Genomic DNA, 27,365 nt, shown 5'->3' on the forward strand with positions numbered 1-27,365 from the left:
TTGAGTCACACTTGTGATTTTGGGTGACAAACAGATTCACTCATACATGATCAATTGGTGCACTGCATGAACAGTGCCAAGGTACAGGAAAGACTGCTCTCTAAGGACCTTCCATTTGAACTGGCTGTAGAGATGGCCAGGAGTATGGAACAGACTTGCAAGTACATGACAAGCATGAGGGCAGACAAACAAGTGAGTGAAGTTGGGGCATTAAAAAACAGCAGGAGAACTGCGATGAACAGAGAGGTAAAATGTTTCAAGTGTGGGAGCAATCACCACATATCAACCAATATATTTTGTCCTGCCAGGAATGTCAATTGCCTAAAGTGTAAGAGGAAGGGGCACTTCGCAAGAGTATGCCATGAGCCTGTGCAAGTGGAGAATGTGGAGGCTGAGGAAAGGTACCAAGAGCAAGAGGAGAGTTCTGTAATCCCTCAAGGTTTTCAAGGAAAGCACACACTTGAAGTGGGATATGTGGTCAATAGCAGAAGAGGACCAATGGACGTGTTCTTCATCAACGGAAGAATTGTCACGATGAAAGTGGACAGCTGCACTCCATGGACAATAATGTCAAAGTGTACCTTTGAGGGTTGTGTGTAAGGAAAGGTGGAGCATCTGAAGGAGCATGGGATTGAGCCCTACGCCTATGGGAATGGTAAGATTGAGGTTTTGGGAAAATTCTCGCCAACAATTAAGTATAAAGGCAGTAGTTGTGAAGCAGATGTTTTCGTCACCAAAGAAGGATCATCACTTCTAGGTTGGGTTGAGCAGCGAAAGTTAGGGATAAGGATTCAAGCTAGTGCGGAATTCCCTATCACTATCGCGGAAGTGGGAGATAGATGTGAACAAGAATTTCCTAATGTGTCTTCAGAAGACTTAGGAATGCTGAGAGGATTTGAACATGAAATCGGACTTAAAAAAAAGAGCTGTTCCAAGGTGCACAAGGTGAGGTCGGTACTTCACCATCTTAAGGACAAGGTGAAATTGGAAATTGAAAGATTGTTGCAGAAAGGGATCATTGAAAAGATTGATGGTTCAGAATGGTTGTCCCCAGTGGTCATTGTTGCAAAGGCAAATGGGGAGATAAGACTCTGTGTGGACTTAAGAGATTTAAACAGAAACATCTTGGTTGATAGACACCGACTTCTCATCATTGGTGAAATGTTGGCAACCCGGAACAATGCAAAGGTTTTTTCTGTTATTGACTTGTCTCAAGCTTATCACCAGGTACCGCCTTCACACAACTGTCAGCATTTGACTGCATTTGTGACCACTCTGGGAATCTTTAAGTATTGCAGGATGCCATTTGGTTTGGCGTCAGCAGCAGTGGTGTTTCAGAGGGTGATGGAGACAATTATGGAGGGGGTGCCAAATATTGTTGTCTTCCAAGATGATATTTTGATCTTTGATGATTCAAATGTGAAGCACAGTGAAGCACAGTGAAATTCTGAAGGTTTTGCTATGCATGCTCAGGGAGGTGGGTTTGACAGTGCGAGGAAGTAAATGTAGAATAGCTGTAGAATGTGTGGAGGATCTGGGCCATGTGATTTCCAGTAAAGGTGTGAGACCGAGGGAGAGTCTGGTGGATGCTGTGAGCGAGCACCACCGCCAGTAGATAAGGATCAGTTGAGGTCATTTCCCGGCCTGCCCGAATACTACCATACATTTGTAAAAGATTTTGGAGTAATTTCTACACCTGTCATGGTCATGAAGTCAGGGGCACAGGCATGCAGGGGTCACATGCACAGGAGACCTGGAAGGACACTGTCCTGGCACCTTTGGCGCCAGGCTCATGAACAAAATTAAACAAGAACATCCATTTAACACCAAAAGACTTTTATTATGGACATAGCACTTCAGATGCATTAACCTCGAACATTCCATCCATTAAGAATGATGCTTTAACCTTGAACATACCATCCATTAAGCATCCCCAAGTGTATTGTTGGGTGTGGCTGCTAATGGATTGCCTTCGCACGTGCTCACTCTCTAGGAGTGGCAGGGTGTGGCTGGTAAGCCGGCCCTAATGGGTGTGCCCACGATCTCAGCTATATAAGCTGCCCGATCCTCAAGACAGATGTTTTGCATTATTCTGCACTTGCAAGCAGCGTAACGCTCACCGTCACCTTAGGTCAGACTTACCTTTGAAGATCCTGCTTCCTGGACATCCTGCTTGCTGCCAGCATACTTACCAACTGGGGGAAGCTGTTCTGACCTGTACATCTCTTCGGCGAACCAAGTATTCATCTTTAGACTTTCCGGAATGGCGTAATCTTCATCTTGTCACCGCAGCATGACACGCTCCATCGTCGACAGCAGCGCCTGCAAAGAAAAACTGAAGATCGGTTAGAAACTGAAAAACAGTCAGTTTAAGGTTGTGCTTCGCCATACTTTGTGCTTTCCCTTAAACCATCACTTTCTGCTGTCGAGCATTGTGGTTGCATCCATCTTCCATCCGGCCGCGTCTCGCGTCTCCCAGCTGCATTGAGGCCGCATTTCCATCTATGGGAACAAGACAGAAGAGAGACATTATTGCGGGCATAAATAGGAGCAACATATACAGGCATTAAAGCGAATGAACAGCATCACAAAAGCTCAAGAAAGACTTACCAATCAGAAGGAGAAGCATAGTCGCAGCTGGACTGGACTAATTCTTATCAGAGATCAGTGAAGGAACTAGATCCCATTCGACACGCCCCTGCCAGAAATAGCAGGATGGAGAGCTTATCTTCCATAATTCACAGGAGCAGTATCACCACGTACCACCGCTCACAGCTTTTCTACTGGGGGAGAGGCCTGAAGAGGGTGATACAAGTTCAGGGAGGGCTGCAACCGTGCCCCAAAGCCTCCGCAGAGATCAGGTGAGCATAACAGAACGCAAAGCCTCAAATACTCACTGCCTGGGCATTATGGAGACTTCAGAAACAGATCATCTAGCCCTCTCACTAGGGAAATTATGGGCTGAAGTACCTGCTTCAAGACAGGAAACCAATGCATTACAGGGAGATCTTATTATAACTCAAGAAAGAACTGTCAAATTGGCAAGACAAATGCTACAAGCACAAGCAGGATAGGTTCCAATGCCTGGAGTGACCCATTCTTCTCATTCTTCCGCACCACAACAATCAAAACTGGTTCAGGTGGTTCTTCCAGGAGCAGTGCCTCTAGCCCCTCCCGAACTCTTCATCGGCGACCCAAACAAGTTTGCTGTATTTATGAACCAATGTCGCCTTCATTTCTTGTGCAGACCAGGAGAATTTCCTAATGACCAAGCCAAAGTGGTGTTTGTACTCTCGTATTTAGGAGGAAGTGCGGCGGACTGGTCTATACCTTTGCTAAATCAATATGAACCTTTACTCCAGAAATTTGGGAATTTCCAACATGAGATGGAGAAATTGTTTGCCCATTATACTCATGGACAAGCTCTGGACAACGAGTTGTTGTCACTCAGACAAGGGAGTCAAGATCTATTAACCTACATTGCAACCTTCAATAGTCTCATAGCCCAGACCAACTGGCCAGAAGAGAAGAGGACTACACTCTTTTACCGATGGTTACGTGGAGAACTTAAGGATGTGTTGGCACAAGTGGTGAATTCCCCTGAGAGGTGTGCGGACTACATAGACCTGACGGTGCAACTCGATCATAGGTTGCATAATCGGAAAATGGATCGAACTAGATAAGAGGGACGGTCAGTTTACGTACGACCTTGTGAGAATCAGACTAGACCACATGAACAGTCTGAGCCAATGCAAATTGGTGGATTACGAAGTCCCCTTACCAAAGCAGAAATGGAAAAAAAGGAGACAACAGCAACTTTGCTTATATTGTGGACAAGCAGTTCACTTCCTCCGTGACTGCCCGGTAAAACCACCCAAGAAAACAGTTGGGGCAACAGACAAAACTGATGAATAAGAAGAACAGAACTCAGGAAATGCCAATGCCCGGCAAGTGTAGGGGGCCACTTGGCGAGCATGAAAAAGAAATCCATACAGACCTCACATCTAGTCTTTCAAGTGCTTTTGGTGAATCACAAGCAACCATCAAAAATACATGCCTTGCAGTCATATATTGATTGTGGAGCTGTGGGTAACTACATTGACCGAGATTTGGCTCTCCGAAAAGGCCTTCCTCTCTGACAGAAGCAGAAATTGGAAAACGTCACTGCTGCGGATTGTTTTCAGCTATCATCCGGCCCGGTGACACAATACACAGAGAAAGTCAAGCTTCTGTGTCATGACGGGCATCAAGAGGACATTACTTTCGATCACATCGGTGCTCCTCAGTTCCAGATGATATTGACAATGCCCTGGCTGGAGACCCACAATCCTAGGATTAACTGGCGAAAACGAATTCTGACATTTCCTCATGATTGTGCCCACACATGTTACAAAAAAGATGACACCAATCTGAAACCGAAGAAAGGAATCATGTTGGGTCTCATCAGAATACCAAGATTACCACGATGTCTTCATTAAAGAGCAAGCCAACGTTGTGCCCCCACACAGACCCTACAATTGACAAATAGATCTTATACCCGGAGCCCAGATCCCTTGGAGCCAAATTTACGCTCAGACAGAACAGGAAAATCAGCATCTTAGAACTTTCCTGGATCAGTACCTGGCGAACGGTTTCATTGGCACGTCCAAGTCAACTTCCCCCTCACCCTTATTCTTCATGCCTAAAAAGGAGGGGGACTTAAGAACTTGCATCGACTATAGAGCCATCAATCAGATCACAGTAAAAAATTGATATCCTTTACCACTTATACCAGAGCTCCTGGACCAAGTGAAACATGCTCAAATCTACACCAAACCGGATTTAAGAGGAGCATGCCATCTTGTAAGAGTAAAAGAGAGAGAAGAGTGGAAAACGGCCTTCCGCACGAAGTACGGCCTCTTTGAATACCAGGTCATGCCTTTTGCGCTATGAAATGCCCCCGCGGTGTTCCAATTCTTTATGAATGATGTACTGTGTGAACTACAGGATGTTTGCTCTCTTGTTTACATTGACAACATTGTTATCTACTCAGATTCCATCCATTAAGCAGCCGCAAGTGTATTGTTGGGTGTGGCTGCTAATGGATTGCCTTTGCACGTGCTCACTCTCTAGGAGTAGCAGGGTGTGGCTGGTAAGCAGGCCCTAATGGGCGTGCCCACAATCTCAGCTATATAAGCTGCCCGATCCTCACGACAGATGTTTTGCATAATTCTGCACTTGCAAGCAGCGTAACGCTCACCGTCACTTGAGGTCAGACTTACCTTTGAAGATCCTGCTTCCTGGACATCCTGCTTACTGCCAGCATACTTACCAACTGGGGGAAGCTGTTCTGACCTGTACATCTCTCGGGCGAACCAAGTATTCATCTTTAGACTTTCCGGAATAGCGAAATCTTCATCTTGTCACCGCAGCATGAGACGCTCCATCGTCGACAGCAGCGCCTGCAAGGAAAAACTAAAGACACGATTAGACATTGAAAAAACAGTCAGTTTAAGGTTGTGCTTCACCGTACTTTGTGCTTTCCCTTAAACCATCACTTTCTGCTGTCGAGCGTTGCGGTTGCATCCATCTTCCATCCGCCGCGTCTCGCGTCTCTCAGCTGCATTGAAGCCGCATTTCCATCTATGGGAACAAAACAGAAGAGAGACATTATTGCGGGCATAAATAGGAGCAACATATACAGACATTAAAGCGAATGAACAGCATCACAAAAGCTCAAGAAAGACTTACCAATCAGAAGGAGAAGCATAGTCGCAGCTGGACTGGACTAATTCTTATCAGAGAACAGTGAAGGAACTAGATCCCATTCGACACGCCCCTGTCAGAAATAGCAGGATGGAGAGCTTATCTTCCATAATTCACAGGAGCAGTATCACCACGTACCACCGCTCACAGCTTTTCTACTGGGGGAGAGGCCTGAAGAGGGTGATACAAGTTCAGGGAGGGCTGCAACCGTGCCCCAAAGCCTCCGCAGAGATCAGGTGAGCATAACAGAACGCAAAGCCTCAAATACTCACTGCCTGGGCATTATGGAGACTTCAGAAACAGATCATCTAGCCCTCTCACTAGGGAAATTATGGGCTGAAGTACATGCTTCAAGACAGGAAACCAATGCATTACAGGGGGGTCTTATTGTAACTCAAGAAAGAACTGACAAATTGGCAAGACAAATGCTCCAAGCACAAGCAGGACAGGTTCCAATGCCTGGAGTGACCCATTCTCCTCATTCTTCCGCACCACAACAATCAAAACTGGTTCAGGTGGTTCTTCCAGGAGCAGTGCCTCTAGACCTTCCCGAACTCTTCATCGGCGACCCAAACAAGTTTGCTGTATTTATGAACCAATGTCGCCTTCATTTCTTGTGCAGACCAGGAGAATTTCCTAATGACCAAGCCAAAGTGGTGTTTGTACTCTCGTATTTAGGAGGAAGTGCGGCGGATTGGTCTATACCTTTGCTAAATCAATATGAACCTTTACTCCAGAAATTTGGGAATTTCCAACATGAGATGGAGAAAGTGTTTGCCCATTATACTCATGGACAAGCTCTGGACAACGAGTTGTTGTCACTCAGACAAGGGAGTCAAGATCTATTAACCTACATTGCAACCTTCAATCGTCTCATAGCCCCGACCAACTGGCCAGAAGAGAAGAGGACTACACTGTTTTACCGATGGTTACGTGGAGAACTTAAGGATGTGTTGGCACAAGTGGTGAATTCCCCTGAGAGGTGTGCGGACTACATAGACCTGACGGTGCAACTCGATCATAGGTTGCATAATCGGAAAATGGATCGAACTAGATAAGAGGGACGGTCAGTTTACGTACGACCTTGTGAGAATCAGACTAGACCACATGAACAGTCTGAGCCAATGCAAATTAGTGGATTACGAAGTCCCCTTACCAAAGCAGAAATGGAAAAAAAGGAGACAACGGCAACTTTGCTTATATTGTGGACAAGCAGTTCACTTCCTCCGTGACTGCCCGGTAAAACCACCCAAGAAAACAGTTGGGGCAACAGACAAAACTGATGAAGAAGAAGAACAGAACTCAGGAAATGCCAATGCCCAGCAAGTGTAGGGGGCCACTTAGCGAGCATGAAAAAGAAATCCATACAGACCTCACATCTAGTCTTACAAGTGCTTTTGGTGAATCACAAGCAACCATCAAAAATACATGCCTTGCAGTCATATATTGATTGTGGAGCTGTGGGTAACTACATTGACCGAGATTTGGCTCTCCGAAAAGGCCTTCCTCTCTGACAGAAGCAAAAATTGGAAAACGTCACTGCTGCGGATTGTTTTCAGCTATCATCCGGCCCGGTGACACAATACACAGAGAAAGTCAAGCTTCTGTGTCATGACGGGCATCAAGAGGACATTACTTTCGATCACATCGGTGCTCCTCAGTTCCAGATGATATTGACAATGCCCTGGCTGGAGACCCACAATCCTAGGATTAACTGGCGAAAACGAGTTCTGACATTTCCTCATGATTGTGCCCACACATGTTACAAAAAAGATGACACCAATCTGAAACCGAAGAAAGGAATCATGTTGGGTCTCATCAGAATACCAAGATTACCACGATGTCTTCATTAAAGAGCAAGCCAACGTTCTGCCCCCACACAGACCCTACAATTGTCAAATAGATCTTATACCCGGAGCCCAGATCCCTTGGAGCCAAATTTACGCTCTGACAGAACAGGAAAATCAGCATCTTAGAACTTTCCTTGATCAGTACCTGGCGAACGGTTTCATTGGCACGTCCAAGTCAACTTCCCCCTCACCCTTATTCTTCATGCCTAAAAAGGAGGGGGACTTAAGAACTTGCATCGACTATAGAGCCATCAATCAGATCACAGTAAAAAATTGATATCCTTTACCACTTATATCAGAGCTCCTGGACCAAGTGAAACATGCTCAAATCTACACCAAACCGGATTTAAGAGGAGCATGCCATCTTGTAAGAGTAAAAGAGAGAGACGAGTGGAAAACGGCCTTCCGCACGAAGTACGGCCTCTTTGAATACCAGGTCATGCCTTTTGCGCTATGAAATGCCCCCGCGGTGTTCCAATTCTTTATGAATGATGTACTGTGTGAACTACAGGATGTTTGCTCTCTTGTTTACATTGACAACATTGTTATCTACTCAGATTCCATCCATTAAGCAGCCACAAGTGTATTGTTGGGTGTGGCTGCTAATGGATTGCCTTTGCACATGCTCATTCTCTAGGAGTAGCAGGGTGTGGCTGGTAAGCAGGCCCTAATGGGCGTGCCCACAATCTCAGCTATATAAGCTGCCCGATCCTCACGACAGATGTTTTGCATAATTCTGCACTTGCAAGCAGCGTAACGCTCACCGTCACTTGAGGTCAGACTTACCTTTGAAGATCCTGCTTCCTGGACATCCTGCTTACTGCCAGCATACTTACCAACTGGGGGAAGCTGTTCTGACCTGTACATCTCTCGGGCGAACCAAGTATTCATCTTTAGACTTTCCGGAATAGCGAAATCTTCATCTTGTCACCGCAGCATGACACGCTCCATCGTCGACAGCAGCGCCTGCAAGGAAAAACTGAAGACACGATTAGACACTGAAAAAACAGTCAGTTTAAGGTTGTGCTTCACCGTACTTTGTGCTTTCCCTTAAACCATCACTTTCTGCTGTCGAGCATTGCGGTTGCATCCATCTTCCATCCGCCGCGTCTCGCGTCTCACAGCTGCATTGAAGCCGCATTTCCATCTATGGGAACAAAACAGAAGAGAGACATTATTGCGGGCATAAATAGGAGCAACATATACAGACATTAAAGCAAATGAACAGCATCACAAAAGCTCAAGAAAGACTTACCAATCAGAAGGAGAAGCATAGTCGCAGCTGGACTGGACTAATTCTTATCAGAGATCAGTGAAGGAACTAGATCCCATTCGACACGCCCCTGCCAGAAATAGCAGGACGAAGAGCTTATCTTCCATAATTCACAGGAGCAGTATCACCACGTACCACCGCTCACAGCTTTTCTACTGGGGGAGAGGTCTGAAGAGGGTGATTCAAGTTCAGTGAGGGCTGCAACTGTGCCCCAACGCCTCGGCAGAGATCATTTGAGCATAACAGAACGCGAAGCCTCTAATACTCACTGCCTGGGCGTTATGGAAACTTCAGAAACAGATCAGTTAGCCCTCTCACTAGGGGAATTATGGGCTGAAGTACATGCTTCAAGACAGGAAACCAATGCATTACAGGGGGATCTTATTGTAACTCAAGAAAGAACTGACAAATTGGCAAGACAAATGCTACAAGCACAAGCAGGACAGGTTCCAATGCCTGGAGTGACCCATTCTTCTCATTCTTCTGCACCACAACAATCAAAACTGGTTCAGGTGGTTCTTCCAGGAGCAGTGCCTCTAGCCCCTCCCGAACCCTTCATCGGCGATCCAAACAAGTTTGCTGTATTTATGAACCAATGTCGCCTTCATTTCTTGTGCAGACCAGGAGAATTTCCTAATGACCAAGCCAAAGTGGTGTTTGTACTCTCGTATTTAGGAGGAAGTGCGGCGGACTGGTCTATACTTTTGCTAAATCAATATGAACCTTTACTCCAGAAATTTGGGAATTTCCAACATGAGATGGAGAAATTGTTTGCCCATTATACTCATGGACAAGCTCTGGACAACGAGTTGTTGTCACTCAGACAAGGGAGTCAAGATCTATTAACCTACATTGCAACCTTCAATCGCCTCATAGCCCCCACCAACTGGCCAAAAGAGAAGAGGACTACACTATTTTACCGATGGTTACATGGAGAACTTAAGGATGTGTTGGCACAAGTGGTGAATTCCCCTGAGAGGTGTGCAGACTACATAGACCTGACGGTGCATCTCGATCATAGGTTGCATAATCGGAAAATGGATCGAGCTAGATAAGAGGGACGGTCAGTTTACGTACGACCTTGTGAGAATCAGACTAGACCACATGAACAGTCTGAGCCAATGCAAATTGGTGGATTACGAAGTCCCCTTACCAAAGCAGAAATGGAAAAAAAGGAGACAACGGCAACTTTGCTTATATTGTGGACAAGCAGTTCACTTCCTCCGTGACTGCCCGGTAAAACCACCCAAGAAAACAGTTGGGGCAACAGACAAAACTGATGAAGAAGAAGAACAGAACTCAGGAAATGCCAATGCCCGGCAAGTGTAGGGGGCCACTTGGCGAGCATGAAAAAGAAATCCATACAGACCTCACATCTGGACTTTCAAGTGCTTTTGGTGAATCACAAGCAACCATCAAAAATACATGCCTTGCAGTCATATATTGATTGTGGAGCTGTGGGTAACTACATTGACTGAGATTTGGCTCACCGAAAAGGCCTTCCTCTCTGACAGAAGCAGAAATTGGAAAACGTCACTGCTGCGGATTGTTCGCAGCTATCATCCGGCCCGGTGACACAATACACAGAGAAAGTCAAGCTTCTTTGTCATGACGGGCATCAAGAGGACATTACTTTCGATCACATCGGTGCTCCTCAGTTCCAGATGATATTGACAATGCCCTGGCTGGAGACCCACAATCCTAGGATTAACTGGCGAAAACGAGTTCTGACATTTCCTCATGATTGTGCCGACACATGTTACAAAAAAGATGACACCAATCTGAAACCGAAGAAAGGAATCATGTTGGGTCTCATCAGAATACCAAGATTACCACGATGTCTTCATTAAAGAGCAAGCCAACGTTCTGCCCCCACACAGACCCTACAATTGTCAAAGAGATCTTATACCCGGAGCCCAGATCCCTTGGAGACAAATATACGCTCTGACAGAACAGGAAAATCAGCATCTTAGAACTTTCCTGGATCAGTACCTGGCGAACGGTTTCATTGGTACGTCCAAGTCAACTGCCCCCTCACCCTTATTCTTCATGCCTAAAAAGGAGGGGGACTTAAGAACTTGCATCGACTATAGAGCCATCAATCAGATCACAGTAAAAAATTGATATCCTTTACCACTTATACCAGAGCTCCTGGACCAAGTGAAACATGCTCAAATCTACACCAAACCAGATTTAAGAGGAGCATGCCATCTTGTAAGAGTAAAAGAGAGAGACGAGTGGAAAACGGCCTTCCGCACGAAGTACGGCCTCTTTGAATACCAGGTCATGCCTTTTGCGCTATGAAATGCCCCTGCGGCGTTCCAATTCTTTATGAATGATGTACTGTGTGAACTACAGGATGTTTGCGCTCTTGTTTACATTGACAACATTGTTATCTACTCAGATTCCATCCATTAAGCAGTCGCAAGTGTATTGATGGGTGTGGCTGCTAATGGATTGCCTTTGCACGTGCTCACTCTCTAGGAGTAGCAGGGTGTGGCTGGTAAGCCGGCCCTAATGGGCGTGCCCACAATCTCAGCTATATAAGCTGCCCGATCCTCACGACAGATGTTTTGCATAATTCTGCACTTGCAAGCAGCGTAACGCTCACCGTCACCTGAGGTCAGACTTACCTTTGAAGATCCTGCTTCCTGGATATCCTGCTTGCTGCCAGCATACTTACCAACTGGGGGAAGCTGTTCTGACCTGTACATCTCTTGGGCGAACCAAGTAATCATCTTTAGACTTTCCGGAATAGCGAAATCTTCATCTTGTCACCGCAGCATGACAGGCTCCATCGTCGACAGCAGCGCCTGCAAGGAAAAACTGAAGACACGGTTAGACACGGTTGCATCCATCTTCCATCCGCCGCGTCTCGCGTCTCACAGCTGCATTGAAGCCGCATTTCCATCTATGGGAACAAAACAGAAGGGAGACATTATTGCGGGCATAAGTAGGAGCAACATGTACAGACATTAAAGCAAATGAACAGCATCACAAAAGCTCAAGAAAGACTTACCAATCAGAAGGAGAAGCAAAGTCGCAGCTGGACTGGACTAATTCTTATCAGAGATCAGTGAAGGAACTAGATGCCATTCGACACGCCCCTGCCAGAAATAGCAGGATGGAGAGCTTATCTTCCATAATTCACAGGAGCAGTATCACCACGTACCACCGCTCACAGCTTTTCTACTGGGGGAGAGGCCTGAAGAGGGTGATACAAGTTCAGGGAGGGCTGCAACCGTGCCCCAAAGCCTCCGCAGAGATCAGGTGAGCATAACAGAACGCAAAGCCTCAAATACTCACTGCCTGGGCATTATGGAGACTTCAGAAACAGATTAGTTAGCCCTCTCACTAGGGAAATTATGGGCTGAAGTACCTGCTTCAAGACAGGAAACCAATGCGTTACAGGGGGATCTTATTGTAACTCAAGAAAGAACTGACAAATTGGCAAGACAAATGCTACAAGCACAAGCAGGACAGGTTCCAATGTCTGGAGTGACCCATTCTTCTCATTCTTCCGCACCACAACAATCAAAACTGGTTCAGGTGGTTCTTCCAGGAGCAGTGCCTCTAGCCCCTCCCGAACTCTTCATCGGCGACCCAAACAAGTTTGCTGTATTTATGAACCAATGTCGCCTTCATTTCTTGTGCAGACCAGGAGCATTTCCTAATGACCAAGCCAAAGTGGTGTTTGTACTCTCGTATTTAGGAGGCAGTGCGGCGGACTGGTCTATACCTTTGGTAAATCAAGATGAACCTTTACTCCAGAAATTTGGGAATTTCCAACATGAGATGGAGAAATTGTTTGCCCATCATACTCATGGACAAGCTCTGGACAACCAGTTGTTGTCACTCAGACAAGGGAATCAAGATCTATTAACATATATTGCAACCTTCAATCGTCTCATAGCCCAGACCAACTGGCCAGCAGAGAAGAGGACTACACTCTTTTACTGATGGTTACGTGGAGAACTTAAGGATGTGTTGGCACAAGTGGTGAATTCCCCTGAGAGGTGTGTGGACTACATTGACCTGACGGTGCAACTCGATCATAGGTTGCAGAATCGGAAAATTGATCGAGCTAGATAAGAGGGACGGTCAGTTTACGTACGACCTTGTGAGAATCAGACTAGACCACATGAACAGTCTGAGCCAATGCAAATTGGTGGATTATGAAGTCCCCTTACCAAAGCAGAAATGGAAAAAAAAGGAGACAACGGCAACTTTGCTTATATTGTGGACAAGCAGTTCACTTCCTCCGTGACTGCCTGGTAAAACCACCCAAGAAAACAGTTGGGGCAACAGACAAAACTGATGAAGAAGAAGAACAGAACTCAGGAAATGCCAATGCCCGGCAAGTGTAGGGGGCCACTTGGCGAGCATGAAAAAGAAATCCATACAGACCTCACATCTACTCTTTCCAGTGCTTTTGGTGAATCACAAGCAACCATCAAAAATACATGCCTTGCAGTCATATATTGATTGTGGAGCTGTGGGTAACTACATTGACCAAGATTTGGCTCTCCGAAAAGGCCTTCCTCTCTGACAGAAGCAGAAATTGGAAAACGTCACTGCTGCGGATTGTTCTCAGCTATCATCTGGCCCGGTGACACAATACACAGAGAAAGTCAAGCTTCTGTGTCAGGACGGGCATCAAGAGGATATTACTTTCGATCACATTGGTGCTCCTCAGTTCCAGATGATATTGACAATGCCCTGGCTGGAGACCCACAATCCTAGGATTAACTGGCGAAAACGAGTTCTGACATTTCCTCATGATTGTGCCGACACATGTTACAATAAAGATGACACCAATCTGAAACCGAAGAAAGGAATCATGTTGGGTCTCATCAGAATACCAAGATTACCACGATGTCTTCATTAAAGAGCAAGCCAACGTTCTGCCCCCACACAGACCCTACGATTGTCAAATAGATCTTATACCCGGAGCCCAGATCCCTTGGAGCCAAATTTACGCTCTGACAGAACAGGAAAATCAGCATCTTAGAACTTTCCTGGATCAGTACCTGGCGAACGGTTTCATTGGCACGTCCGAGTCAACTGCCCCCTCACCCTTATTCTTCATGCCTAAAAAGGAGGGGGACTTAAGAACTTGCATCGACTATAGAGCCATCAATCAGATCACAGTAAAAAATTGATATCCTTTACCACTTATACCAGAGCTCCTGGACCAAGTGAAACATGCTCAAATCTACACCAAACCGGATTTAAGAGGAGCATGCCATCTTGTAAGAGTAAAAGAGAGAGACGAGTGGAAAACGGCCTTCCGCACGAAGTACGGCCTCTTTGAATACCAGGTCATGCCTTTTGCGCTATGAAATGCCCCCACGCCATTCCAATTCTTTATGAATGATATACTCTGTGAACTACAGGATGTTTGCGCTCTTGTTTACATTGACAACATTGTTATCTACTCAGATTCCATCCATTAAGCAGCCCCAAGTGTATTGTTTGGTGTGGCTGCTAATGGATTGCCTTCGCACGTGCTCACTCTCTAGAAGTAGCAGGGTGTGGCTGGTAAGCCGGCCCTAATGGGCGTGCCCACAATCTCAGCTATATAAGCTGCCCGATCCTCACGACAGATGTTTTGCATAATTCTGCACTTGCAAGCAGCGTAACGCTCACCGTCACCTGAGGTCAGACTTACCTTTGAAGATCCTGCTTCCTGGACATCCTGCTTGCTGCCAGCATACTTACCAACTGGGGGAAGCTGTTCTGACCTGTACATCTCTTGGGCGAACCAAGTATTCATCTTGAGACTTTCCGGAATAGCGAAATCTTCATCTTGTCACCGCAGCATGACACACTCCATCGTCGACAGCAGCGCCTGCAAGGAAAAACTGAAGACACGGTTAGACACGGTTGCATCCATCTTCCATCCGCCGCGTCTCGCGTCTCACAGCTGCATTGAAGCCGCATTTCCATCTATGGGAACAAAACAGAAGGGAGACATTATTGCGGGCATAAGTAGGAGCAACATGTACAGACATTAAAGCAAATGAACAGCATCACAAAAGCTCAAGAAAGACTTACCAATCAGAAGGAGAAGCAAAGTCGCAGCTGGACTGGACTAATTCTTATCAGAGATCAGTGAAGGAACTAGATGCCATTCGACACGCCCCTGCCAGAAATAGCAGGACGGAGAGCTTATCTTCCATAATTCACAGGAGCAGTATCACCACGTACCACCGCTCACAGCTTTTCTACTGGGGGAGAGGTCTGAAGAGGGTTATTCAAGTTCAGTGAGGGCTGCAACTGTGCCCCAACGCCTCCGCAGAGATCATTTGAGCATAACAGAACGCGAAGCCTCTAATACTCACTGCCTGGGCGTTATGGAAACTTCAGAAACAGATCAGTTAGCCCTCTCACTAGGGGAATTATGGGCTGAAGTACATGCTTCAAGACAGGAAACCAATGCATTACAGGGGGGTCTTATTGTAACTCAAGAAAGAACTGACAAATTGGCAAGACAAATGCTACAAGCACAAGCAGGACAGGTTCCAATGCCTGGAGTGACCCATTCTCCTCATTCTTCTGCACCACAACAATCAAAACTGGTTCAGGTGGTTCTTCCAGGAGCAGTGCCTCTAGACCTTCCCGAACTCTTCATCGGCGACCCAAACAAGTTTGCTGCATTAATGAACCAATGTCGCCTTCATTTCTTGTGCAGACCAGGAGCATTTCCTAATGACCAAGCCAAAGTGGTGTTTGTACTCTCGTATTTAGGAGGCAGTGTGGCGGGCTGGTCTATACCTTTGGTAAATCAAGATGAACCTTTACTCTGGAAATTTGGGAATTTCCAACATGAGATATAGAAATTGTTTGCCCGTCATACTCATGAACAAGCTCTGGACAACGAGTTGTTGTCACTCAGACAAGGAAGTCAACATCTATTAACCTATATTGCAACCTTCAATCGTCTCAGCGCCCAGACCAACTGGCCAGAAGAGAAGAGGACTACACTCTTTTATCGATGGTTACGTGGAGAATTTAAGGATGTGTTGGCACAAGTGGTTAATTCCCCTGAGAGGTGTGCGGACTACATAGACCTGACGGTGCAACTCGATCATAGGTTGCAGAATCGGAAAATGGATCGAGCTAGATCAGAGGGACAGTCAGTTTACGTACGACCTCGTGAGAATCAGACTAGATCACATGAACAGTCTGAGCCAAAGCAAATTGGTGGATTACGAAGTCCCCTTACCAAAGCAGAAATGGAAAAAAAGGAGACAACGACAGCTTTGCTTATATTGTGGACAAGCAGTTCACTTCCTCCGTGACTGCCCGGTAAAACCACCCATGAAAACAGTTGGGGCAACAGACAAAACTGATGAAGAAGAAGAATAGAACTCAGGAAATTCCAATGCCCGGCAAGTGTAGGGGGCCACTTGTCGAGCATGAAAAAAGAATCCATACAGACCTCACATCTAGTCCTTCCAGTGCTTTTGGTGAATCACAAGCAACCATCAAAAATACATGCCTTGCAGTCATATATTGATTGTGGAGCTGTGGTTAACTACATTGACCAAGATTTGGCTCTCTGAATAGACCTTCCTCTCTGACGGAAGCAGAAATTGGAAAACGTCACTGCTGCGGATGGTTCTCAGCTATCATCCGGCCCGGTTACACAATACACAGAGAAAGTTAAGCTTCTGTGTCAGGACGGGCATCAAGAGGACATTACTTTCGATCACATCGTTGCTCCTCAGTTCCAGATGATATTGACAATGCCCTGGCTGGAGACCCACAATCCTAGGATCAACTGGCGAAAACGAGTTCTGACATTTCCTCATGATTGTGCCGACACATGTTACAAAAAAGATTACACCAATCTGAAACCGAAGAAAGGAATCATGTTGGGTCTCATCAGAATACCAAGATTACCAGGATGTCTTCATTAAAGAGCAAGCCAACGTTCTGCCCCCACACAGACCCTACGATTGTCAAATAGATCTTGTACCCCGAGCACAGAACCCTTGCAGCCGAATTTACGCTCTGACAGAACAGGAAAATCAGCATCTTAGAACTTTCCTGGATCAGTACCTGGCGAACGGTTTCATTGGCCCGTCCAAGTCAACTGCCTCCTCGCCCTTATTCTTCATGCCTAAAAAGTAGGGGGACTTAAGAACTTACATCGACTATAGAGCCATCAATCAGATCACAGTAAAAAATTGATATCCTTTAACACTTATACCAGAGATCCTGGACCAAGTGAAACATGCTCAAATCTACACCAAACCGGATTTAAGAGGAGCATGCCATCTTGTAAGAGTAAAAGAGGGAGACGAGTGGAAAACGGCCTTCCGCACGAAGTACGGCCTCTTTGAATACCAGGTCATGCCTTTTGCGCTATGAAATGCCCCCACGCCATTCCAATTCTTTATGAATGATATACTCTGTGAACTACAGGATGTTTGCGCTCTTGTTTACATTGACAACATTGTTATCTACTCAGATTCCATGGAAGAACATGTAGGCCATGTCCGGGCAGTTTTAGAGAAGATTCGACAACACCAATTGTATGCCAAGTTGGAGAAATGTTTTTTCCATGTAACCGAGGTTGAGTTTCTCAGTTTCATGCTCACACCACAAGCGGTACATATGGATACACGAAAGTTGGATGCAATCCTCCAATGGCCCTCACCAACATCCACGAAAGGAGTGCAAAGCGTGCTCGGATGCTCCAACTTTTATCGTTGGTTTATTCCTGGGTTTCACAAATTCTACATCCAATTACCTCCTTGTTAAAGAAAAATCGAAAGTTCCATTGGTTGACAGAAGCTGAAGAAGCCTTCCAGAAGTTGAAACTAGCATTCACTACAGCACCAGTCCTTCGAAACCCACGACCAGTCCTACCTTACATAGTTGAGACAGATGCTTCAAAAATAGCCATGGGAGCAGTATTGTCACAACGAGACCCTGAAACAGGGCAACTACACCCAGTCATATTCTGGTCCTGCAAATTTTCAGCCCCCGAGTTGCACTGCGCCATCACAGATAAGGAATTACTGGCGATTAAAGCAGCATTAATGGCCTGGAGACATTACCTTCTTGGGGCGAGACATATGGTCACTGTCATCACGGCCCACTGTAACTTGCAATACTTGAAAACTGCCAAAGCACAATCCTTGCGTCAACTTCGTTGGGCTCTCTTTTTCGTGGAATACAATTTTATTATCACTTATAGACCTGGAGTACGCAATGGGAAAGCAGATGCTCTGTCACGCATGAGTGAAGAAAAAGAGGATTTTACAGCATCCGACCACATGGCCATAATTCCTGAGGAAAGGATTCAAACCAGAATAGCTGCCACCACGTGTGTGGATGACCAAAGAACCAGATTGCAATCCCCGATGGATCAATCAACACAACAGGAATGGCTGTTAAAAGGTGACCAGTACACCATTGAAGACAATCTACTGTATTTCCAAGGACGATTATATGTCGAAGACCAAGAACTGCAAAAGCAAATCATCACAAATGATCACAATTCATTAGTGGAAGGAAACCCAGGAATAGCCAAAACTCAAGCCAAGGTAAAACAAAACTACTGGTGGCCAACCTGGCGAAAAGACATTGCCCAATTTATTGAAACCTGCGGTGTCTTTGCACAACACAAGTCTCAGAAACAGACCCTGCTGGCTACATCCCCTAACAGTCCCGCCAGCACCTTGGCATACCCTGTCGATGCACTTCATCACGGATCCTCCACCCTGCAATGGATACAACACCATATTAGTAATTGTGGATTTATTCTCCAAAATGGCCCATTTCATCCCTCTGAAGGGACTCCCAACTGCGTCAACTTTAGCTTCTGTGTTCCTAGAGAAAAACTGTTGACTTGCATGGATTTCCATCAATATTAGTATCTGATTGCAGAACTCAATTTGTTGGCTACATCCCCTATTCCTTTTGGAGAAAGTGTTGTACGATTGCCAAAATCGATCTCCGGTTTTCTACAAGCCATCACCCTCAAACTGATGGGCAAACTGAGCGAACCAACCAAACTTTAGAGCAATATCTCAGGTGTATGTTGCAACAGTTCGAGGCTTCTTGGAAAAATTTACTCTGGATAGCTGAGTATGCATACAACAACTCAGTTCACACAAGCACAGGGCAAACTCCATTCTACACTGTGCACGGAAGACATCCGAGGACATCAGTATTTGATCCAGCCGATACACTGGAAACGCCAGCCATAAAAAAATTGCATAAAACCGTCACTCAGGTTCTTAAGGAGGCGACAGAGCATCTGACCAAGGTTAAGGAAAGACAAAAACTGTTTGCTGATCGACATCGGAAGGAAACTCCTGCCTACCAGAATGGAGAAAAGGTGTGGTTATCATCCAAATATATTCCCCTGAAGGGGCCAAGAGCTTTCCCTCCAAGATACCTGGGCCCCTAAACTATAAAGTCCATAATCAGTTCTGTTGCGATGAAATTGGAGTTACCATTTCACATGAAAATTCACCCCATATTTTATGTCTCTCTCCTCAAACCAATGAAATCCAATACACAGCTTAGTTCTCTGTCAGAGCCCGAAGTAATAGATGGAGAACCAGAATATAAAGTCAAATCCATCCTTGACTCCAAGGTGGTTTGATCAAAATTGTATTACCTATTTTGACTTGAAAGTTTACGGACCGCAAGACCGAACTTGGGAACCCAGTGAACACGCCCATGCTCTGCGTTTAATTAGACAGTTCCATTGCAATAATCCCACCAAACCAGGATGGGGAGGAGAACCACCCTTGAGAGGTGCCTTGAGGGGGAGTGCTGTCATGGTCATGAAGTCATAGGCACAGGCATGCAGGGGTTGCATGCACAGGAGACCTCGGTGGACACTGTCCTGGCGCCTTTGTCACCAGGCTCATGAACAAAAGTAAACAAGAAAATCCATTTAACACCAAAAGACTTTTATTATGGACATAGCACTTCACATGCATTAACCTTGAACATTCCATCCATTAAGCAGGATGCATTAATCTTGAACATTCCAACCATTAAGCAGGATGCATTAATCTTGAACATTTTATCCATTAAGCAGCCCCAAATGTATTCTTGGGTGTGGCTGCTAATGGATTGCCTTTGCACATGCTCATTCTCTAGGAGTGGTATGGTGTGGCTGGTAAGCCAGCCCTAATGGGCGTGCCCACGATCAAAGCTATATAAGCTGCCACGATCCTCAAGACAGACGTTTCGTGTTATTCTGCTCTTGCAAGAAGCGTAACGCTTACCGTCTCCTGAGGTCAGACTTACATGTGAAGATCCTGCTTCCTGGACATCCTGCTTCCTGCCAGCATGTATGGGGGAAGCTGTTCTTACCTGTACATCTCTTCAGGGAACCAAGTATTCATCTTTACACTTTCAGAACGCTGAAATCTTCATCTTGGCACCGCAGCACGACACCGTCAACAGCAGCGCCTGCAAGGAAAAACAGAAGACAAGATTAGACATAAAAAAACAGTCATTTTAAGGTAGCACTTTGCCATACTTCACGCTTGCCCTTAAACCATCACTTACCTGCTTTCGAGCATTGCGGTTGCATCCATCTTCCATCCAGCCACGTCTAATGTCTCACAGCTGTATTGAGTCCGCATTTCCATCTAAGGGAAGAAAACAGAAGAGAGAGATTATTGCGGGCATAAATAGAAGCAACATATACAGACATTAAAGCAAACTAACAGTATCACAAGAGCTCAAGAAAGACTTACCAATCATAAGGAGAAGCATAGTTGTAGCTGGACTGGACTAATCCTTATCAGGGATCAGTGAAGGAACTAGATCCCATTCAACCCGCCCCTGCCAGAAGTAGCAGGATGGACAGCATATCTTCCATAATTCACAGGAGCAGTATCACAATGTACCACCGCTCACAGCTTTTCTACTGGGGGAGAGGCCTGAAGGGGGTGATTCAAGTTCAGGGAGGGCTGCAACCGTGCCCCAACATATCCGCAGAGACCAGGTGAACGTAACAATACCTCTGAAGGTATTGTTGACAAAAGGGATAAGATTTCAGTGGAATGCAGAGTGTGAAGAGGCGTTTGACAAAATCAAAGAGGGAATAGCTAGAGCACCCTCGATTAACAAATTTGATCCCTGTGATAAATGTGTCCTAGCGGTAGATGCCAGTGTGTTGGGCTTAGGTGCAACATTAATACAGTATGATAGGAATAACACTGAGAAAGTAATAGCTTTTGCTTCTCGGACACTGGGGGGCGAGGAGAATTGCTCTGTCATCGAACAAGAGGCTCTGGCGATGTTTTGGGCTGTAAATCATTTTAAATACTTCCTGCGGGGGAGAAGGTTCATTGTAAGATCAGACCATAAACCCTTGGTTCAATTGTTTGAGAGTGGCTGATGGGCGTTGGGCTCACGCAGAATAAGTAGATGGGGTTTGGGTCTTCAGTTCTACAATTTTGATGTAAGTTACATACCAGGGAAAAAGAATGGGGTAGCTGATTGTCCCTCTAGGCTGACAGTGGAGAGGGGACAAGGTGCACAGATAGAGGATTTTGAAGAGTGTGTGGTCGCTGAGTTGGAGGGTGCTGTTGGATGTGAGGAATGGCAACAAGGGGAACTTATGGATGAAAATTTAAAATTGGTCAAGCAAAGGACTGGAGATGGCTGGCCTAACAATGCGGTTCTGGATCAAAAGTTCAAAGTCTGGTGGGACGTCAGGGAAGAGTTGAGTTTTATCAGAGGCAGGTTGAGAAGAGGAGGATACAGCATAACTTCGGAGGCACTTAGAGTTACCCTTGTGGAATTAGCTTATCAGGGTCATCCGGGTGAGGGAGCTATGAAGAGAAAATTAAGACAAAGTTACTGGTGGCCAGGGATGGATAAGATGGCGGAGAGATGTGTGAAGAACTGCGTATCGTGTCAGACTAGTGATAAAAGTAGAATGGTGCGGGAGACTCCTATGATTCCCAATACCGTTCCTGAACAACCGTGGATAAAATTAGCGGTGGACATTATGGGGCCCACTGCGGGTTTAGGTGATGGGTTTAAGTACTTATTAGTGCTGGTGGACTATCACTCCAGGTGGGTTGAATGGGAGGCAGCTAGAGAGGTGACAGCCATAGAGTTGGTCTTATTTTTAGAATGGATTTTCCTGAGAGAGTGGTGTCTGTCTGAGATAGTGTCTGATAATGGTATCCAGTTTGTGTCGGTTTTCATGAAGAAACCTTTGGGAAGCTACGCTATTGCCCATACGAGGACAGCGCTGTACCATCCGAGAGCCAATGGGCTAGTTGAGAGAGTCAATATCTATTTGAAGGGAGCTATTCAATTAGCTATGCGCACAGGGCAGCCGTGGAGATAAGTGCTTAATCACGTGACATTGAGCTATGTGACTACGCCACACTCATTTACCGGGGTTTCTCTTTTTGTGTCTCAAGGGAAGAGAACTGGGGACCAAATTTTGCCCAGGATGGTTAGGGCTGGTGGGATCAGTTGTGGTGGACAGAAAGGAGATAATGAGATTGGTCAGGCAGAGACAAGAAAAGAACAAGGAGCAGTTTGACAGAAGAGTGGGTGTTAAAGTTTGCGAGTGGAAAGTTGGAGAATCTGTATACATTAAGAATCCTAGATACACTAACAAATGTATTGAAAGTAGGTTTATCAGCCCTAAAAAAATTGTTGTGCTGAGGGAAGGTGTGGTTATTCTTGAGGGTGGAGGGGTATGGTCCAAAGGCAGATTGGCTAAGGGCATAGATGTACAAGGCAGAGGAGGGGAAGATGTGGTGTTTTTTGATGGTGTGCGAGTTGGGGGTGAAGAAATGGGACAGGAGTCTGGACAAGCGACAGAACTGTGTGTACCATCTGGTATGAGTGTTGGTGCTGATGCTCAAAGGAGAATTACGAGGAAACCTGGGTGGTTGAGTGATTATGTGCACTGTGTACACTGAACACTGTATTTGTTAAGTGCACTAGGTACAGGGAGATTTGCATCTGTTTATATACGCTCTGCATTATGCTATTGTGTTTTTGCTTTGCGTTTTGTCTGCTTTTGTTGTTTTTGTTTTGTTATTGTTTTTAGTAAGTTGTTGGGTTTCTTTTTTAGGGAGGAAGATATGTATTGATTTCCATGTGTTCTTGTTGCTATGTTTTGATTTGTTGATGTGCATCTGTCTCGTGATCTCTGCTATGTGTTAACCGATGCAGGCTCGCGGGACAGAAGTGGACGGTTACTGGAAGCCGGTGAAGTTGGTATGGAGGATCCGGGCGGGCCCGCTTATTAAATACTTTGCACTCACCACTCTCTCCGTGTCCTCACTTCAGAGACCTTTCCTATCGTCGACATGCATAAAGAGAAACCGGCTGCACTTCTCCGTGGAGACCCTTTGACACTACACATGAAACATGTTCTGCATGCTCATGGTTTTCGGCTGGCTTTCAGCCTAGATAATGGTGCAGCCTTACAGATGAGAAGCAGTATGTCAGAAGATGGTTCTAATGCCACATCTGGCAATGACATTTTTGACTTTTCTTTTATAATTGAATTTCATTTTTTTGCTTTTGTGTACATGCTGACATTTGAAACAAAAACATCTGCAGTCAATGTTACTTAAGAAGATTCTTTACTGCTCATCCATACCGGAGCTGACAACACTGCTGTGGTATGGTAGTGTCCAAGCTGGTCTGCATGTATCAACACCTCAAGGACACGGGTTGTAACACCTTGACATACAACAACGCTTTCAATTTCCAGTCCACAGTGGCACTTTGTATCTATGGCGTGGTATGTGTGCATGCCCTTTTCATAAAGCTAAGGTAAAGGGGATATAACTTTTTGTGTTGCTTATGTTATGAAAGGCAATTTCGAGGTAAGAGCTTATTCCACAAACAGAAAGGTATCTCTTTTTTGTCACTCCATTTCAATGTTTTATTTGGCTTGCTGTGGAGTGATTGTGCCCCGTTGGTATAGAGATATTAACCTCCTGAAGAGTGCCTGGTACTGCGTTTGACATGGGCCACTTCTGTCCGCCCAGGAAGAAAGTTGTCAGAAGACCCTGGTTATGGTGCTGTACTTAAGGCAATACTCAACAGGGGTCAAGTCGGGGGACTCATCAACAAATGCAATGGGATTTTACGTTGCCAGAAATTAGCATATCAAGGTGAAATATGCAAATGTTATCAAATTGGATTTGCATAACCACTCAAATTGCATTGGACGAAATCAAAAGAGGATATTTTCTTCTGGCAGTGTTTCGGAAAACGTTAAAAGGTGTGCATGTTTTAAACTCCGAGAACCAATACAAATGTATTCCCGTGGTTACAGTGCTGAAAAGGGACATTTCACCTTTAGTTGTTGTACATCTCCTCCTACCTTTCTGCTCCAACTGGATGCTAAAAGTGAAATTGGTAATAACGTACAAAGAGCGCTGGAACATTATGAAACGTCTTTAGGTATAAAAACAGTTGATGTTCAGTGAAACACTTTGTTTAAGAGATGTTATGCTTAAGTTGATCCAACAAAAATCTTTTGAAATTCAGTGACATGTGAAAACACTGTGGTAAAGGGTTGTTATGGTGAAGTTGCTCTAAAGAACACCTTTGAAATTCATAGAAAAAACGTTGTTAGATGGAAATTATAGTTGCCATGCAAAAATCAAAAATCCAAAGAAATTCACCAGTTACGGTAAACTATGCCACCATAACACACACCCTGCCCTACAATGCACTGCTCAGACCAACGCACAGGACATCAGAGATTACACCACAAATTGCATTACATATAGTAGGAAGTTCATTTTGTTTAGTGCCATTAAGCAGTATAATCTTTGGGATTTGATTTTATAATAACACTTAAATAATGCATGGTTATGTTAATACTATTAGAAACCTGTCTATCATTCTCCTGTAGAAAACTCAAATACAAATTGCACAGTTTATCATATTTCCCTTTCACATAATTCGATAATTACAGAAGCATTAGCAAACTTCATTTGTCAGTAAAACATGTGGTCTTGTTATGATTAACATTAATTACATTGTATTATATTTCTATGTAAATGGATTCTGATTCTGGATAATATATATAATATATTGGAGAGTATTACAATTTATTAAATTAGACAATATTTTACAACACTCACAAAAGAGGATAATTAAGCATAAGGATAGGTAAGAGTCTTAGGGCCTCATTACACGGATGGCGGTAAGGATTTACCGGTACCGGTAAAACACTGGTACTGGTAAATCCTTACCGCCTTACTACGAGGTCCCTTTGCGGGTTGGGGGATTTAACGCCTGCTTTTTGCAGGCGTTAAATTCCAACCAGCAAAGGGACCTCGGAGCTAATTACGGCACCGCAAAATTGCGGTGCCGTAATTAGCGCCTTCCCCATTCCCATAGAGCCCTATGGGGCAGAAATGGGAATGGGGAAGGGCAATGGTGGAAGGGGGATTTACCGCCCCTCCAACCTTGGAATGGCGCGGTAAATCCCCTTTCCACCAAGGCGGTGCCGGTATTTTACCTGCATGAGCCATGGCACTAATAGCGCCATGGCTCACTGCTGTAAGAGGATTCAATTCAACACTACAGCTAAGTCAATGCCTAGTCTGGGATACTGAATGTAAACCCTTATTGATATATCTTTATGTCCAGTTCATGAGTTCTGGATGACTACCCCAATATAACACCCCTCTCTTAGAATCCCCCTGACCCCACTGAGCCAATAAGTAGTTGTGTTTTGCAAGTTTAAAAGGTTTATTTGAGAATGTAAACAATATATATATATATCACACTTTATAATAAATTAATAATTAATATCACACTTCAGAACATGAGCAGTTAACAACAATGGGTAATGTTCTACTAATAGACTGATTTGATTACCCAGGAGTAGTATAAAGGATGAGGTAGCACGCTTGGGAATAGGAACAGAAGACTAAGGTGGTAGAGAATGCTTTATCTAGTTTCAGATGGATGCAATGTTGAATGAAAATGCAATACAGAAAATACTCAATATGATTTCAACAAAACAATGTAATCACTTTTCTCTGGCAATCCACTCCCCCCCTTATGCAATGTAAGGAAATGAATAGGAGAGCACACAGTTCTTAGAAATGCAATCAAATGTAATTCAGTTCACCCCAGCAAGCTTAGACTACGGATAGAAGTTGAAACACAGGCAAAATGCTTTGAATATGGTGACAATGCAGCGAGAAATATGCTGAAAATACTTTTAATTCCCTTCAGGAGGTTCAGGGTGAGTGAAATATACTTGGGATGAGTTCAGGCTCACTTTAGCAAGGATCTAGGAGTAACTAGCAGGTTAAGCAAATTTTTGGCAAAGGAAAGCAAGGAAGCTGCTGTTTTCACACGTGGCTGGATTTTTTAACCAAATTGCGAATCGCGGCAAAATTCGCGAATGCGTGAATCACGATTATGGCAAAAGTATAAAGAGTAGCATGTCTAAGCTTGTTGAAAAGCTGAGATTCTAAGATTTCAGAGGGAAGTTAAACCAAGTTCCTAGCCCAAACGGTTCCAGAGTTATGAATGATTTTGTGAAGGTTGTTTTTTGGATTTGAAATTTTAAAAGTTCAAAGCGACAGGTTACAGCTTGAAGCTAGAAAATGACAGGTGACAGTTAGGAGGCAGTTCTGGTTAGATTAAAATAGTTTGGATTAGATTATTTTAACTAAGAGATTGGTTCTGCACAGTTTTGCTAGGTACTCACAATATATTTTTGAATTAGGCCTCGCCACGGATCTGGTCAGGTTTTGGACTGGACTCCGGTTCTGGTCTCGGCACTTCACAGTGATCTGGATCAGCTCTCTGGTTCTGTTAACAGCGGTCTGGGTCACTCTGGATCTCTGGCCTCTGCTTCTGGATATTGCTCTGCTTTCTCTGGGTACAGCACTGCTTCTGGATCTTTCTGGCACAGGGTTTCAGGCCAGAATCAACACCTGGGTCTGGCTGTGAATAGCCTGCAAATGATTTTTGGGCCTGCTGACAAATACTTTTGCTTGCAGTGGGCCTTCTTGGTTCAACGTTCTGTAGTCTCTGTCCCAAATCTGCCCTTCCTGAGGGCTTGCATTCAGAAATGGCAACATTTTGCATTTTTTAACTGGTGTTGCAATATTGGTTTTTCATTAAAAATTATACACATGTACACGGCCTGTCCATTCATACTCCAGTAAATTCCTATGTCTTTAGCTTAAACACAGAGTCGGTAGTATCAATAAATGGCAGGGATTTGCCCCAGAACATCACACAAATTGGAGTTTGGGCTTGAATTGTAGGCTAAGTTTCCATTTTAAGGAACTCAAAGTTGTGCATTCCTGTCATTTAGTCCCAATAAGTTATCAGTGTTTCTGTAAAATATATATTTTGCTTTCAATTCAGTTCTCAGAGTGTTGGAGTCCACCTCCAAGACTTGGGTGGGTCAGTGACCATGCCTCTGCTGGCAGGCAGGCCTTTGTTGACAGGAAACAGTCAAAATCAACATATTCTATTCAAGCGCA

This window comes from Ambystoma mexicanum, chromosome 8 (genome assembly GCF_040938575.1).
Source record: "Ambystoma mexicanum isolate Mex_15411 chromosome 8, UKY_AmexF1_1, whole genome shotgun sequence".
NCBI classification, from domain to species: domain Eukaryota; kingdom Metazoa; phylum Chordata; class Amphibia; order Caudata; family Ambystomatidae; genus Ambystoma; species Ambystoma mexicanum.